The sequence below is a fragment of the Erpetoichthys calabaricus genome, chromosome 13 (genome assembly GCF_900747795.2).
Source record: "Erpetoichthys calabaricus chromosome 13, fErpCal1.3, whole genome shotgun sequence".
NCBI classification, from domain to species: Eukaryota; Metazoa; Chordata; class Cladistia; order Polypteriformes; family Polypteridae; genus Erpetoichthys; species Erpetoichthys calabaricus.
Window position 1 is genome coordinate 118,832,982 of NC_041406.2, and position 18,116 is coordinate 118,851,097.

Genomic DNA, 18,116 nt, shown 5'->3' on the forward strand with positions numbered 1-18,116 from the left:
TTATGGTAAATGTTTTGAGGGGAACAGGTTGTTAACTTTAAGATATAGATCAAAAGGTGTGAGATTTCAACTGACTTCTAGTGAACCTGTTCCATGTATTTACAGTCATCTACTTAAAGAAATATGTTTTAATATTTCTACAAAAATTTATCAAAAACAAGCTTCAATATGCACTTGGATCTTCTTGTTGAAGAATACAGTTTAAAGTTATAGTTCCCATAGACCCTGCTAGCTCTCTTAGTAGTTGGAAAAAAAAAGTCATGTCACTCTTAATCTCAGTCTGTTTAAGACGAAAAGATTTCATTGTAAATCTTTCCTCAAAGCTCAATCTACTGAGGACTAAATTTAGTCTCATAGCTCTTTACTGGTATACTTTTCATGTGATATGGAGATCAAAACTATATAATATTCCAGATGTGGCCACAAAAGTGAGTTTTACAGTTTAAGTGTAATGTATTTTGTAATCTACATAGCATGAGAACTATCAAGCATATTAGCTTGTTAATCATTTGTTTATTAAGTTTGTCATATGTTCTAAACATCTCAATCAAAAAGGTGAAGAACAAAATAAATTGAAGGTCTCTGGGTTGCCGTGAAGGCTTAAGATGTTGTTGATAAGAGGATAAAAGACACAAAATTGGATTTTTGTCATTTTGAGTCTTAATATGTCATGACACATTGGTACATAATTATTTGTAGATTAGGATTCTTACAGTTAAACAAAAAGGCATGTGAGGCATGTAGCAAAAGTTATTTTCATTCCATACTCCTATCACCACACTCCATCTAGTACTACACAAATAGGTCTACTTGAGGGTAATGATATGTGATAACTTCAAAGGTGTTTAATAAAAGTGTACAATGTATTAAAGAACATGTGGTAAGAACACTGGAAAAACAGCAGGAAAAACAACTAAAGGATGCAAAGTATTTCTCACTAAATTATATTGCCTTTGGTTAAGTCACTAAGGTAAGTTAATAAAATAAGTGTCTTTGTGGAAAAATTATATATAAAACAGAAATATCATCAGTACACAATTCTAAATATCATAGATAGATAGATAGATAGATAGATAGATAGATAGATAGATAGATAGATAGATAGATAGATAGATAGATAGATAGATAGATAGATAGATAGATAGATAGATAGATAGATAGATAGATAGATAGATAGATACTTTATTAATCCCAATGGGAAATTCACATTCTTCAGCAGCAGCATACTGATACAATAAATAATATTAAATTAAAGAATGATAATAATACAGGTGAAAAAAAACAGACAATAACTATGTATAATGTTAAATATTAACGTTTACCCCCCCTGGTGGAATTAAAGAGTCGCATAGTTTGGGGGAGGAACGATCTCCTCAATCTGTCTGTGGAGCAGGACAGTGACAGCAGTCTGTCGCTGAAGCTGCTCTTCTGTCTGGAGATGACATTATTTAGTGGATGCAGTGGATTCTCCATAATTGATAGGAGCCTGCTGAGCGCCCTTCGCTCTGCCACAGATGTTAAACTGTCCAGCTCCATGCCAACAATAGAGCCCGCCTTCCTCATCAGTTTGTCCAGGCGTGAGGCGTCTTTCCTCTTAATGCTGCCTCCCCAGCACACCACTGCGTAGAAGAGGGCGCTCGCCACAACTGTTTGATAGAACATCTGCAGCATCTTATTGCAGATGTTGAAGGAAGCCAGCCTTCTAAGGAAGTATAACCGGCTTTGTCCTTTCTTGCACAGCGCATCAGTATTGGCAGTCCAGTCTAATTTATCATCCAGCTGCACTCCCAGATATTTATAGGTCTGCACCATCTGCACACAGTCACCTTTGATGATCACTGGGTCTATGAGGGGTCTGGGCCTCCTAAAATCCACCACCAGCTCCTTGGTTTTGCTGGTGTTCAGGTGTAGGTGGTTTGAGTCGGACCATTTAACAAAGTCATTGATTAGGTCCCTATACTCCTCCTCCAGCCCATTCCTGATACAGCCCACGATAGCAGTGTCATCAGCGAACTTTTGCACATGGCAGGACTCCGAGTTGTATTGGAAGTCCGATGTATATAGGCTGAATATGATATACCCATATATACAGTAGTATATAAACTATACTATACAGTATGTTTGCACTTTATGTACTGCAAGTTTTCTAACTACAGACTTGAAATTTTGCACATATTTGCTTTTCAGCATAAGACAAGGTTTTGACATATAATTTCAGCCCTACTTCTGAATCCTGCCACTTCATCGTTAACCTCTTCATCAGATTCAAACCCTTACCCATGGACAGCACATTTAAGGGCTCTAAAACGGTGAAAATTTGAGGGAACAAAATCTGGGCTGTAGGGTGGATGAAGCAGAACATTAACTATTTCCTGTGTTTAAAACACACATCACCACACAATACAATTTTGAGTGTGAGTTGCACATGCCCTATACAATAAACTCTGACGCTGTAGTAACAAGAACAATATTTCAAATTAAGTACATAGACACAAACATTACTTGCTAATTTTAACTGAAATACAGAAACCAGTTATTTTTTTTCAGTGTGTGTTATTTTTCAGGGCAAAAAAGATTGGTTTTCAGTTTCTGGAAAAAAGTTAACTTGTAAAAGAAGGGATAAACTAAATGAAGTATAAGAATTAGGTTAATATATTCGTTTAAATTATATTAAATGCTTCCACCAACAACAGGGAGCTTAAAGGCAGATAAATATTTATTTTGTATTTTATTGGATTCCTTATATGTATTAAGCGATTACAAACCCTCATTGAACTCAATTACAAATGATGAAATGCACTGTATAAATGATATAAACCACTGAATGAATGTACTTTGATCATGACATCTGCTAAAATGTTAATGAAACGTTTTCTCCCAACGTAAAGCTTTCTTGACTACCATTTTCACTAATTTCTAAAGAAGAGACTGTGCTCTAAAATGAAATGCTCCTACATCAGCAGGTTTTCTTTCCAAATAATAACTCAGGTGCCTTTAGCAGTATTCCATAACTATTCGTTCGGTTTTAGGTAATTAACAACATCCCATTAAAAGACATTACCTACTCAGTGAGAATTGAGTGATGGAAAGGTAAAAGCCAGACAAATAATGAGGGATAGGACGCTACTGAAGCAGAAACGGAAGTCATTTTCAACTTGCAACCTGGGCCTATATTTGTTTTTAATTAATGTCAATGTAGAAAATTCAGACTAGCATAAATAAGTAGACACAAACAATGCTAGCTCCTTCAGTGCAATTCTTGACATTTTGGAATATTCATTGAGCATAGATTTCCAAAAACGTATAAAAGTTGAGCAGCAAAAGAGACTGAGTGCCTTGTTATAAGTGAGATTAACGAGAGCCTCCAGTCTAACCTCAGTGCTAGACTGAAATGCATGTCTTCCCAATGATGATCTATTATTTCCACTCTAAAACTCCAGCACTTCACTCCCAGATAATCAATCAAGGCATGAGCTGGGAGAACTTTGTGCACGTTCTGTGGCTGTGGGGGGATGGAATAGTAGGCTGCTTGCTGCTTGTCTTTATCGGCATATTTACAGGACAAAAGACGCTGACGGAGAGGTGCGAACAGATTTAAGGTGGGCTGGATCTATGAGTTTTTTTGTAGGCTCTGGTAATTCTAGTGTTAAGATATAGTTTGTAAACAGTATTAAGAACTTTTTTCAGGACCTCTGGTATATGGGAAAAGAGAAACAATCTTAAGAGTTTACATAAACAATCTCCAGGTGTAATAATTTTGATATGTGAAATGCTTTAAAGACTGGCTCCCAAAACAAAGAATTTGCTAATTATTGTTAAACAAAATGGCACAGATTTTTCTTTCATATAGCTTGCACCGTAGTATCTTTTCTAGTCACAAGGTGTATTTTCATCACTTTTAGTAGTATTTCCACCTAACATTGCTCTGTACTATTAGTAAAGTTTATTGATCATGACTGTATGCAAACAGAAGTTTTTTTTAATAAGAATAAAAAAATACTTGTTTTTGGGGAGGTAGGGATCACTTTAAATTCAGTTTGTTGCTTAGATCGATTATTTGGTGTTGATCAACTTTGGAAGAACAATTATAAAGAATAGGAGGTATATCCTTATTAAACACACAGCAAACATAGCTTGTTTAGGTTGTTTAGTAGTCTAATAAGCTATACAAAGACATGACCAGCAGTGCCACAGACCATCTACAAAATAGAAAAGCTAGCCACGAAGTGGACAGAATATAGAGTAAGTTGCTGAGCTTTTAAAGACTGTTACCGCGAGATATGTACCATTGCACATACTTGTAGCTGCCAGCAGTTGAACCTGCATCTTCAAGCTTATTTTCTGTCAGAAAATGCATTTTTTTCTGTAATTAAATCATGTCTAAACAGTGTTTTTACTAGTTTCAAGATGCTCTAAACCGTATTTTTCTAGATTTACAATTTTTTTGGTTTTAGTTTTGTGTAGTTTTTGAGATTTTATTTTTTTTTTAGTTTTTTCAATTTTCTAATTATTTTAATTTGGTTTTCATTCACTTTATTAGTTATTATTTAACTTTTACTTTTTGTCAAGTTTTATTAGTTTTGTATTACCAAAATTGTCCACATGGATACAGTTTTGCAAGTTAAGAAGCAGTTTTCTTTGTAGTTGTCAAACTGTACCTATCAACTTAATACATACAATTTTACTGTCTGTGACAGAACTAAATTTTCTCATGATAATGTGAAAGTTCAAGGCTTCCAGTATAATCAAAAATGCAAGAATCATATAACAGTTGTGCTCTGAAGTAATTTGATACTTTAACCTACAAGTTTAAGTAATTTGTTATTTAATTTTAAAAATGCTTTGTCTTTTATTTTTAAAGATCCCTTTTCAATCAGTAAGTTAACTGCATATATGAACTTTTATTTTCTATTTATTTTTGACATTACCTTATGCTGAATATATGTCATCTATCCATTATGAAATTTTGAAACTGTCTTTTTTTCAGGATATTCTTATTTTTCTTATTTTTTTTAAAATACTGTTGAAGTCACTAGTTGAACTGTGTTAGTAACAACACTAACAGAAACAAAGATAAACTTTTTTCCATATACCTGTATACTGCAGTTGTACAAGCATATTATTTATATTAAATATTGAACATCTGTTATAGCAATACTTCACTTAATAGCACCAGCTCCCTATAAGCCTAAACTGGGAGAATGTAATTTAACAAACAAGTACAAACAAACATATTTTGGCAGTTGAGAGTGCTTAATAACATACTTCTAATATCCAGCTATAAAACAATATTATAATAATAAGTTATGCACAGTCAGTGCACATACACAAAGGGAGAATATGTGCACACTTCATACAGACACTGACAAGATTAGCAATCAAACACATACCTACAGCTGTATATAACAATAATATATTTATTTATAGAGCACATTTCCCATGCTAAACGCTTCACAAATAACCAAAGGAATACAATAGGAATAAAAGCAAAGATGACATTAATAACATAGGATACAAACTAATATCAAACATTAAATACTAAATAATAGATAAATATTTGAAAGTCAAAGATCTGATTCAGATTAAGAAACAAATTGGAAAAAAACAAAAAAGCAATGAACAAATAATGCAATTTTTGTATGCTTATATGTAGCAATAAAAATATAGATGTTTCAATCACCCACAGTGATGAGGAACAATGAATAGGATAAGAACGGATTCTGTTATCAGTTTTACAGTAAAAGGCTGTACAGTGACCATTCAATGGCTATCATTTAACTTTCAGTTTAGAGCTAGAGTAAATGGAGTCGTCTCATTTAAAGATGTAAATTCCTGAAGTTTTTATTTCCCATGTTGCATGAAATATTACGATTGCAATCTGCAATGAATCAGGTAGTTATAGTGCTCTGCCACTGATGAGCCGTATGTTAAGCACAGCAATGTTAGATAAAGAATGTTTGTTGCACACAAGTCAATCACTGGAGTTTATTTAAATACAGATTTTGTAGATTTGGTACATTACTCTTGTTAAAATAAGCCCTGAGCAGGATGGCATACTTCAGAATTAACAGTGCTGATGAGCTGAGAAGCACAGAATGTCACGATCCCCTGTTAAAACTTTAAAATACTGTGGCATTATAAATGTATTAAGATTACTGCAGTCTAACCATTTTGCTATTGATGGGGCACTTAACAGAGAAATTCATCACAATAGTGCGACAGGAACTCACTCTGCAACACTACACTGCCCAGGTTGAAAAACCAGTACTAATAATCTTGTTAAAACTTCATGTATATTTGTCATGTTGGCTTAGTTGATAAGACTGATTACAGGCTATGCATGTGCTTTTGTCTGACTGCAACAGTATCATCAGCAAACAAGAGATTGCTGAAATTCCTATCTTCTTTGGCATATAAAGAGAACTTTTTTCAACCTAAGTACTGACTGAATTTGAAGCATGGTGGTGGATTTTCAAACCTAACAAATTTTCCATAGCTATAATTTTCAATCTACTTAGCTGTATCTTGTAAAGTAACATCTGATATTTTTCATTGACATTTGTTGAAAGCTGCCTACAATTCACTGACAGTGGTGCATCTTTGACTGAAATATGGCCAATGAAATCCACAGAATAAGTCACTGACAAGTGATTAGGCTTTGCTTTTCACTCTCAATTCTAGAAGGTGATTGATGGATGAAATTACCAATAAAATCCAAAGATTCAGATGCAAGCAAGGAAGAATACTTACACACGCACAATGCTCTTCTGTGAACTAAAATTATGACTGCACTCTTTAAAAAATATTTAATAAACATACTGGTGCATGCAGGTTTCTACTCATACACCAGAAGAAATATATGTTACATTAACTGGCTCTATATTTATCCTGTATGAATGTGAGCATTAGCAGGTTCTACAATGAACTGCTGTCCTGTCTGGAAATAGTTTCTCACCTTGCTGAGGATGGCAGAATTCATTTGAGTTCCCCTCCATGGACAAGGCTGAGCAGATTTTAGAATGGAGCTGCCTGATTTTAAACAGAACATTCATCACAATATGGGAAGGACTAAATTGTTAATTCTGTGTGATGCTACTGTTTCGTATCTTAGAGCTGGCTACAATATATAATGGAGACTTAGCAACAGAAATTATTCATTCCGTCACCAACGCTTTAACAATGATTCAGTCTGATTCTGCAGTTATAATATGTGGTGACTTCAGCCATGTGACTTTGGAAGTAAGAATGGTAAATTTCTATCAGTTTGTGTCTTGTTTGACTCTATGAAATAACGAGCTGGACTTGTTTTATTCAAATGTTAAAGACGCCTTTAAGTGGGAACTACTGGCTCCTTTCTGCAGATCTGACCACAATCTGATTCATCTTATTCCTAGCTATATACCTGTTATTACATGGCAACCTATTACTAGCAGGATAGCGATGAAATGAATCCTGGATGCTAAAATGGCTCTGAATGACTGCTTCCAAATGACAGACTGGGAAATGACTTGTGAGTCATCTTGTGATTATATTGAGGAACTCAGTTACTGCATCACAGAAAATATTAACTTTTGTGTCAAAAGTAGTACCCCTCAGAAACAATATATTGCTTTCCGAACAACAAACTCTGGATTATTTAGGAGATGAAAGGTCTCCACTGAATTAGAAAAAGAAAACACTAAATTCTGGCGATAAAGAGGCACTGAAGGACATGGACATAGTGCTAAAGAAAAAGCTGAGTGAAGGAAAGGAAGCTTATAATGCCAAAATAGAAGACAAACTCAATCTGAATTACAAGAAAAATATGACTGGAATGGACTAGGCATAATTACTGGACTCAAGCAATCCAGGACTCAGGGGCTAGAAGGGGATGTGAACAAAGCTTATATTGTTAAAAAATGATTTAAAAATAGATTTTCCCTCCCACTGACACATTTTTACAATGACTGATATTCCTACACCATCAACAACTCCTACCACATCAACTGGAATGGCCAGTGACAAAACCACCTCTAACCATATGTATGGGCTGTCCAAAACTGAAGAGCAAGTAAGGAGATAACTGAGGAAGACACACACAGGAAAAGCTGCAGGACTAGATGGAGTCAGTCCTCAAGTTCTTAAGGCCTGTACTGACCAACTCTGCGGTGTCCTGTATCACCTGTTAAGTCTGTCTCTAAGGCTCCAGAAAGTCCTACTGCTGTGGAAAACAATGCATTGTTCCTGTTCCAAATAAGGCAGGCACCTCTTCATCTAATGACTACAGAGCAGTGGCACTTACATCTCACATCATGAAGACCTTTGAGAGACTGGTCCTGTACTATAGGAGACCTCATCTGGTAGACCACCTGGACCCACTGCAGTTTGCCTGTCAGACACAGATTGGAGTGGAGGATACAATTATCTATCCGCTAAAGAAGGCATACTCTCACCTGGACAAAGCTGGCACCACTGCAAGGATTCTGTTTTTTTATTTCTCCAGTGCTTTGCTTTCAATACCATCCAGCCATCCCTGTTAAGGGGTATGTTCCAAGATATGCAGGTGGATGAGCCTGGATCGTGGACTATCTAACCAACAGACAGCACTTTGTGAGGCTGACTATGTCTGTCTGAAACGGTAGTGTGTAATACTGGAGCACCCCCCAGAACTGTCCTGTTTCTATTACTGTTTACTCTCTACAAAACAGACTTCCAGCACAATACCAGTGCTTGCCATTTACAGAAATTTTCAGATGACTCGTCCATCATAGGTTACATTAACAATAAAGATGGATTAGTCTACAAGAAGTTTGTGGAGGACTTTGCCTTGTGGTACAGTGGCAGCAACCTACAACTCAACATCAGCAAGACAAAAAAGCTGGTGGTGAACTACTGGTGTGCCAAGAAGCATCTAAGACAGGTCACCATTTAGGGGGAGGACTTGGAAGTGGTGCAGAGCTACGAGCTACAAGTAATTAATAAACATCAAACTGGGCTGCTCTGACAACACTGTGGCCACAGAAGACTGTACTTTCTAAGGATAGTCAGGTATTTTGATATGTGATGTAAGCTGCAGGAAATGTTCTATTAGTCCATAGTTGCTAGCATGTTGCAGTCTCATGGGGAAACAACCTGAGCTGAAAAGATGCACAATCCCAGAACAAACTTATCATGAAAACCTGCTTCATCACAGGGCAAACCCTGGACGCACTAGAGGCTGCTATAGAAAACAGGATGGTAGCAAAATTGGATGCTATCATGAAAAATCCCACATGTCCCCCTCCAGGGAGCACTTTTAGCCAGAGGCTCATTCCACTATGGTGTGTTGAGAAACACCTCTGGGTATCTTTTCTGCCTACAGCTATCAAGCAAGTCAATGATAACACCTGATGCACTCATTAAGTTCATTTTTATTATTTAATTATCAGTTCATTAATTGATTCATTGACTGCAATATCTGTCCTGTGAGTGTATATCCTTATTCTTTATGTTTCTGCTTCTTCATGCATCTGAATTTCCTCATGGGATTAATAAAGTTTAGCTAATCTAATTTAACCTAAGGTGTCCTGGATAATAGACTATCTGTTGGGTAGACTGCAGTTTGTGAGACTCATGGACTGTGTTTCAGATGTTGGCAAAACTGGAGCACCACAAGGGAACCATTCTGTCTCTTTTTCTATTCACTCTGTACACCTTAGGAGGAGGAGGAGGTTAGGAGCATGCTCTGGTACACCTTAGACAACAAATATAACACCAGGGCATGTCATTTGCATTATTTCTCAAATCATTCTGTACTTATGGCAGATATCAATAAGGGAGACGAGTCATAGTATACGAGTCAGGTGGAGAACTTTATTTCTTGGTGTAAAGAAAATTGTCTGTACCTTAACATCAGCTAAACCAAGAACTGGCCTCTCTGTTCAGTCACTATTCAAGGGAGTGGATATTGAGGTGGTGCACTTCTACAAATACTTGGGAGTCCACATCAATGATTGGTTGGACTGGTCTCAAAACACAGAGGAACTATATGAGAATGGAGAGAGCAGGGTCTTCTCCCTTAGGAGCATGTGTTCCTTTAATGTGGGAAGTGGCATCTTTCACATGTTGTACAACTCTGTGGGGCCAGTGAAATTTTTGCACTGTGGTGTGCTGGGCTGATAACATCACTTCAAGAAAGGCCCACCAAATTAACAAGCTAATTAAAAGAGTAGAATCAGTTATGGGACACAATCTGGACCCCCTTGAGGTCATAGCAAAGAACAGAATTAAAACAAAACTGAATTTCATTATGAACAATACTGCACATTCTCTCGGATTGTTCTAATGTTTTAATAATGCACCTGTATCTTGAAGTCCAACTTGTGGCAAGTCAATATTATGACCTAAGCCACACAATGAAGTTAAAATAACACTTCAAGCAACTCCATGAAAAGGTGATTAAGCACAACTCGGGGGATGGTAACAAGAAAATGTCCAAGTCAGTAAATATCTTTTGAAGTACAAATAAATCAATCATTAAGAAATAGAAAAAGCATGACATAGCTCTAAATCTGGCTAAAGCATGCCACCCACAAAATATGATCCATCATGCAACTACTGAGACAGGTCACCAAAAAAAACAATGATAATTCTGAAGAGTTACAACGTACAACAGCTAAAATTGAAGAGACTGTGCATTCAACAATTGTTGCCTGTGTGCTTCACCAGTTGCAGCGAGAGTGGCAAAGAGAAAGCCACATTAAAAAAAAAACAAAAACACACAACTCAGCACAAATTGAGATTTTTGGCCATTAATTAAAACACCAGAGGCCTCATGCATAACGCCGTGCATAGAACTCACACTATAACATAGTGTAAACACAAATGCAGGAATGTGTGTACGCACAGAAAAATCCAGATGCAGGAATCTGTACGTATGCAAACTTCCACATTCTTCCGCTACATAAATTCCGATCAGCATGAAAAGTAACGCACACGCCTTCTGTCCCACCCCAACTCCTCCCAGAATTATGCCTCTTTGAATATGCAAATCAATATAAATAGCCCTTAAGCTCAGCCTTCTGTGAAAAGACAATGGGAAAAGCACGGGGGAAAATATAAGAATTTCAGCGAATACCAAATGGAGGCAAACAAAAAATGTACTATTTGTTGGTTTAAATAGTGGTATAATCAACAAAATGAAGTTGATCAAGTGACAGAGTGTTGGAGAAACTCGAAAGCTGAAGTTCACAAAGTCGCACAGTGCCCGAAATAAAAAAGAAATCACATATCAAAGTCGGCGTGAAAAGGCAAGTCGTAACCCACCGTCTGAGTGTCATATGAAAGCTTATTAGGGTACAGACAAAAAAAACAGGCACACAGTGGGGAAAAAAGCACGAAATGTCAACTTTAATCTCAAAATTTCCACTTTAATCACGTAGTTTATTTTGCCATTAAAGCAGAACATCATAAACTTCATCTTAAAATCGTTTAATTTACTAGTTTCTCAAATCCCATTGTAACTAATGTAGCACATTAAATGCTTTGTTCTGTATTTGATCTTCTGTGTGCTCTGTGTAAGAAGCAGGTAGTGATTCACAAACGGGCTTTCTTTTTTCTCCAACAGGACACAGAATCCATTACATTCGTGATATTACAGCTCTCTGAATAATTAAAATACGGAGATGTATACGTGATATCTTTTTCATGATGATAGGAGTTAAAGCATGTTATTAAACATGGGAACACGGTGGCACAGTGCTTGTTCATGTCTCACGCAAGAGGCTTGCTGCACCATGCGCGACCTTCAATGAAATAATTTATTGCAGCAGTACTGTCTCTTTTAAACGTACTAACCTCCAATTCCTGTCCTTACTTTTCTTTCTCCAAATACCCAATCGCCACACAATCAGCTCTGTAATAGATGTTAAGCCATCTGTAAGCTTAGAACGCCGATTCTTCAAAACTTTTAAGGAACATTGAAATATCTTTGTAGTACATGTTTAATTATTCTATCCATCTATCCTTCCAGTGTCGCGTCAGCACGAGCAAGAATACAGCGCAATGCAGGAACAATCCATGAACTAGCTAGCGCTGCAGCACCGTGTCCTCACATGTTTAATTATTAACAATACAGATTATTTAAATGAAGGTAAAGTTTTATCTGTATAATATAATCAACATATTTTGCTGCATTTCATCTTAAAAATGATATCGTCATCATATGTAAATACGCGCTTTATAAAGTGGCGCAGGTTGTGCAATATTATAACTGTATCCCAAGTTTACAGTGAGGTGATTGTACTTATAAGTACAAACAGTTCTACAAGGAGCATTTGATGGACTGATTTAGTGTGTTTATAGTTCTTGGGATGAAACTTTTTCTAAACCGCGAAGTCCATACAGGGAAGTCTCGGAAACGTTTTGCCGTGGCTGAGTCAGCGTATGCTTCATGCTGTATACCGATAATTCTCTTTCTGATCAGCTGCTGCTGTGATTCCCCACTCAGATACAGTGATATAAATACTCCGAGTGGTGCAGTGAGAGTAATATGGAAAAAGATGATCTGCTGTGGCAACCCTTAACAGGAGCAGCTGAAAGAAGAAGAAGATGCAGTGAGAGTAACAACGCAAAAGCAGTTATGGTATTTGGAATACTATGGCTGTTCCCTGGACCATTATATTGCTGCAGGTTAATTACAATCAGCTGCATTACACTAATAAACAATATGCAGTTGGTCTCAGTGTATTTATAAAGCCGTGTCAGGAATATGGGTCTAAGAAAGAAAGGGTGACCACACAGGAACAGTAGCACTGCTTTGACGCTGGGTGCCGCCAGTCTGCAAAACCGAGCGGAGAAATTGCGTACGCCAGGGCATGAGGTACCGTGGAAAAGTGCGTGGCTTTACACCAAGTTTAGGTTTTATACATCGCGATTTGAGCGTGGAAAGGTTCGTACGCAACATTTCTGTGCGTACGCACCGTTTATACATGAGGCCCCAGGTTTGGTGTAAGCCAAACACTTCACATTATGAAAAACATACCAGCTTCACCATGAAGCTGTGAGGATGCTTCTCTTCACCAGGATCTGGAACACTTGCAAAATGTTCCATTTATAAAAAGAGTGACAAGAGTCTTGAATAGCTGTGAGGTGCAAATGGACTTTGAATGTTGCCATAGACCAATTTCTTTCTCCAGTCTAAATATACAATACTGTAAGAGAAAAAGTTTACATATTTTGATGCACAAGAAAGAGCACTTTGACTTCAGTAACAATGAAATGCATTGTAGAATTGAAATATGTGCATTCATTTGTAACTGTTAGTGGTTAATTTTATTAAGATTTTGTTGATACATCAGTGTATTGTAAGTCTACTGTTAAGTGATATTGCACTTATATGGGTAGATTATCAAGTTAGTTCCACATCAGGAAATATATGTGCTATATGGTAATGATTCAGATATTTAACTTTAATCTATAGAAATTGTAATTTTGTAATATTTTAAAGAAATTTAAGAGATTTGTATCTTGGTAAGATAAGCTACAGTTTGTTATAAGTTAAAAGGTTTTGCTTGATAAATATGAAAGATGGGGTGAGAAGCTCAGTCATCCGGGAGGGGCTCAGAGTAGAGCCACTGCTCCTCCGCATCGAGAGGAGTCAGATGAGGTGGCTTGGACATCTGTTCAGGATGCCTACTGGACGCCTCCCTGGTGAGGTGTTCTGGGTACGTCTAACCGGGAGGAGGCCCCGGTGAAGACCCAGGACACACTGGAGGGACTATGTCTCTCGGCTGGCCTGGGAACGCCTTGGGATTCCCCCGGAAGAGCTAGAAGAAATGGCCGGGGAGAGGGAAGTCTGGACATCTCTGCTCAAGCTGCTGCCCCCGCGACCCGACCTCGGATAAGCGGAAGAGGATGGATGAATGGATGGATAAATATGAATATACCCATAAGTTAATTTAAACTGGTAGCACAGAGAATAAGGAAATATGTAACATCATGTTATAGTTTAAGACATCTGTATTGGATAACTGATGCAATGTGTGTATTTTTGTTTAGTGCATTATAAAACTGAAGAAACATTTTCACTAATCCAGTTAACATGTAACGACTTGAAACATCAGTTTATCTAGTGTCATTCATGATGTATGAGACTGGGAATGGAGAGTCTTGGATTTCCATCAATAGTGTTCTGTATTGTATTATACATATGACTGATGAATCACTGTTTTATGCTCTGTATTTGCTCTACCCTTTCACCCTTCATAACTTCATTATTATAGCAAGTGTTTGAGTTTGTCCACTGAATTTAGTGGAAGTTCAAACCTTTGCAGTCCAGTGGTGTTTTATCAGCAAAGAAAAGGTGGTGTTCTAGGATAATTCAAAGTGACTGTACCAATGACTCTTGGTCTTCTGCACATACCTGATAACAGCTGGTGAAGAAAGGACTAAGCTAAGTAAATCTGATGGTATGATATGATTGTGCAGACATCAATATAAGAAGGCAAAGCATGTTATTGACATGTGAAAAAAACAGATTTTGAAATGCCACTGAGGTGAAAAATGAGATGACAACTTGTTGGATGCAATGATTCTCATGGTTGACTAATACACAAAATGTAAAATGTGAAGCACTCCAATTTGTGAAGCACTCCTATCCTGATTTTAAAAAGTCACCATGTATGTATCTCATTGCTCTGTAATGGCTGTTTAATTCCTGTACCAGCCACTCACTTAAATGTCTAATTTGCTTTGGAGGGATCTGCAAAGCCTCCAAATGAAAGACTCTACCAACAATGCACTGGCTTGGACAAGGCATGTCTATCAAGTTTAGGCAAAAAATATCTGAACATGTTATAAGAGGGGCACAAGAGTACCATGTCATGGTTACAAATTATAATGAAGTGTAAACCATATGTATCCGGGAATGAGTTCTTTTGCAATTGTAGCGTGTTACATAACCCAAATCTATACAGATATAATATAAAAAGGTGATATCCCTCCCTTAGTGATACAGCGGTAAGAAATCATAAAGGAAAAATAACAGCTTTGTTTAATGACGGCTTACGCTGCATAACAGATAAAGGAAGCCAATGGCAAGAACCCAGTTCGGGAGTAGGGGCCCAATGTGTGGAGTCTGCCATTTTCACCGCTGCAGTGGAAGGATTTTCAGGATCGGATGAAGTTATCTCCATCCATCCGTCAGCTTCAAAGGTGTGCCAGACAATGTTCCAAGGCTTTATACTCTTTCTTCACATGCAGGCCCCCACGTAGGTGAATCATGCCATTCCAAACAAGGCAAAAGAGGATACAGTTTCATGCTGATTTTGACAGACAAAAATAGTATACAACAGTCCTCAGTCTGACTGCCCATTTCCCAGTTGTCTCTATCTGTCTTGTCTTATAATGCTTGCCTAGCAGTTCTATTTGGTGAACCCCTGTGCTAAATCTGGTTCTGTCAACTGTGCATGTGAGTAGAAAAAGGCAGATTTATAGATATATTTGCACAGAGTACAGTGACATATTAAACTTATACTCTTATTACATTCCACCCTTTGTCACTGTGTCTGTGACAAAAAAATAATCCTTGAGGGTCTTATCCACAAAGTAAAAGGTACTTGATCCCCTCCTACAGTGTAGACAGCTTCTCAAGAATGTTTGTGGAGACGTGGGGTGTAGTGCCGATGTAGCTCCTGTTTCATTCGTCTAATTACAAGCGTAAATAAATATTTACAATAGTAAAATTGATAACAATGATAATTAACAATACAATTGGAACAATACAATGGAATGATTCTGAGCCGCTGGTGTTCTTCTAATCTGAAGATGGAAGCTAAAGCAGGACAATTGCCCGTGTTGCAGCTCCTAACAGCTCATATTCTGAATTAAGTCTGGAGACTGTACTTGCTTTCTCTATACAGTAATAAAGTACCAATATTTTCCTTGAAAACCAGGATTCATCTTCCCGTCTCTCGTGGTACTCTCTGACCCAAGCTTAACAATACTTGAATTAAAAAGCAGTGCTTCTGAAACTGCAAAAAATATTTTATTGTAAAATGAGACATTAGATGTAACTTTTATTTAATAGAAAAACATGTATGAAAATATACAATGAATGTGACATTAGATGTAACTTTTTTATTAGAAATACAGGTAAGAACACAGAATGAAAACAAGTCTTTAGATGAAGATGAAAGTGTGATTCCAAAATGCTCTCACCATGTCATTTTTCTTCATTCTAGGATCAACTTTTTCCAGGATTGCTAATTTTTCTATCAGAGTAAATTGATGCCATTTCTCACTTTTTTGGTTCATCTCAAAGAAAACTTTGAGACCGCACACACAACTACCTATGCATACCCTCTATAGAACATTAACCAGAAATTTCCCAACAAACTGTCTCTCTTTGAAACAATCTATTGTGTCGTTCTCAAGACTCAGTGCGGAGCGGTATTAAGTATTTTTTTTTGCATCTTATTATCATCTTTGGTAGACATTTTTGGTCGGAAAAAATTTTGTTATACAGTGATCCCCCGCATATGGCGGAAGTTACGTTCCAGACCCATCAGCGATAGGTGAAAATCCGCGATATAGAAAGACCATATAAATAAACATTTTTTTAAATAGTTTAAGCCTTAAAATACCCCTCCCACACACTTTAAACACATGTAAACTTATCAAAACACACTTTGTAAGCAGATATGATATGTGGATGTCGGGCTAAGGATATGAGTAACATCTCTCTATTATAAAAAAAATCGTGGCAGGGAGACGAGGCGTGATCTTCTCGGAAGACAATTTGACGTCCCACGAGAGACATTTTAACGACACGCAAGACAAGGCAGTGAGACAAAAGGACAGCTGCTGTACAGGCTTTTAGAAGATGCGCAGAGAGACAAGCAGAACACGCATCTTGGCAGAAGCAGCACAAAGCCAGTAGCTGAACTGTCCACTTCTCCTTAGCGTGCGTTCAGCTCCCCCCCTTCACAAAGCGAGTGGGAGAGACACGAAGTGGCAGGAGCGTAGCATGCCTCCGGGGGCGTTGATTGAAGCAATCGAGACCAGATCATCTCGGAGAGACACTTTGATGACACGCAAGACTAGACATTACAACCTTTGGAAGCAAAACCTGTGAGACGGGGACTTTTGCACGTCGCGCCCTACTTACAAACAATTTAAAACAAGTTCACGGACATCTAACCTAGCAGTTGTTGGAATGCTTTTGGCAGACAACTTCAGGTGCTCCCAGTTCTTATAACAACGACAAGCAGAACACACAGCTCGCCAGCAGCAGCTGCAGGAAGCCAGCAGATGATCCGACCGCTTCCTCTTAGCGTTTGTTCAGCCAAATCAGGACAAATATTGTTTTTGCAAAAGTTTTAAAGTAAAAATGAAAATAATGCATATGTAACAATTCCCATGAAAATAACAATCTCTTTAAATTGTTTATCCGCTAAACCAAACCCAGGGGTGGGCGAGCGAAGCAAGCAGAGGGCGGATCCCCCTAGTAATAATAATAATAATAATAAATCCGCGATGTAGCAGGGGTGTGATAGCTGAACCACGATATAGCGGAGGATCACTGTACTGATATTTACATTTTGTTAAAATGAGATTTGTTTAACATGATGTTCTATGAACGTTTGTCAGCACCCACAACAAGAATTTGTTATTCTGAAAATTTAGTTACTTCAGTATTTGCAATTCTGAACTCCTAGTTTTGACAGTTTTTCTTCTTTGTTTCTAAATGTCATCATTTATTTTCATTTTAATCCTTTGGCATTTGATATCTCTATCGGTACTAACTTGGAAGAGACAGTAAGGAATTTTAGTGAGAGGACCAAAAGTGGAGACATAAACAAAAGCTGTGCTAAGTTCATTAACTGAGAATCAAACCTATCTGCCTGATTTTTGCATCATGTTGTGTGCTCAGTTTAACATGTTTTGAGTTTCTGGCTTATCTTCTCTTTTGTCCATAAGACAGCTCTTTTTTGTGCAGTCAATATAGTCAAGAGACAAATTTCCCTTAAGTATGTGAGGTTTGATATATTTGGATTAGCCTTAGTAAATAACACAGCAGCCAATTGTGCACAATGCCTGGACATCAAAAAGAATGACTACAATTAAACAAAATAAACTTCACAAACTGGAAAAATCTA

General features: G+C 37.3%; 1 protein-coding gene across 3 annotated transcripts in view; it reads right to left on the bottom strand.

The window, feature by feature from the left end:
* The window catches only part of bbs9 (Bardet-Biedl syndrome 9), a 425,985-nt gene that overhangs the window by 255,471 nt on the left and 152,398 nt on the right, over positions 1 to 18,116 (bottom strand). The gene's annotated exons all lie outside the window — the stretch shown is intronic.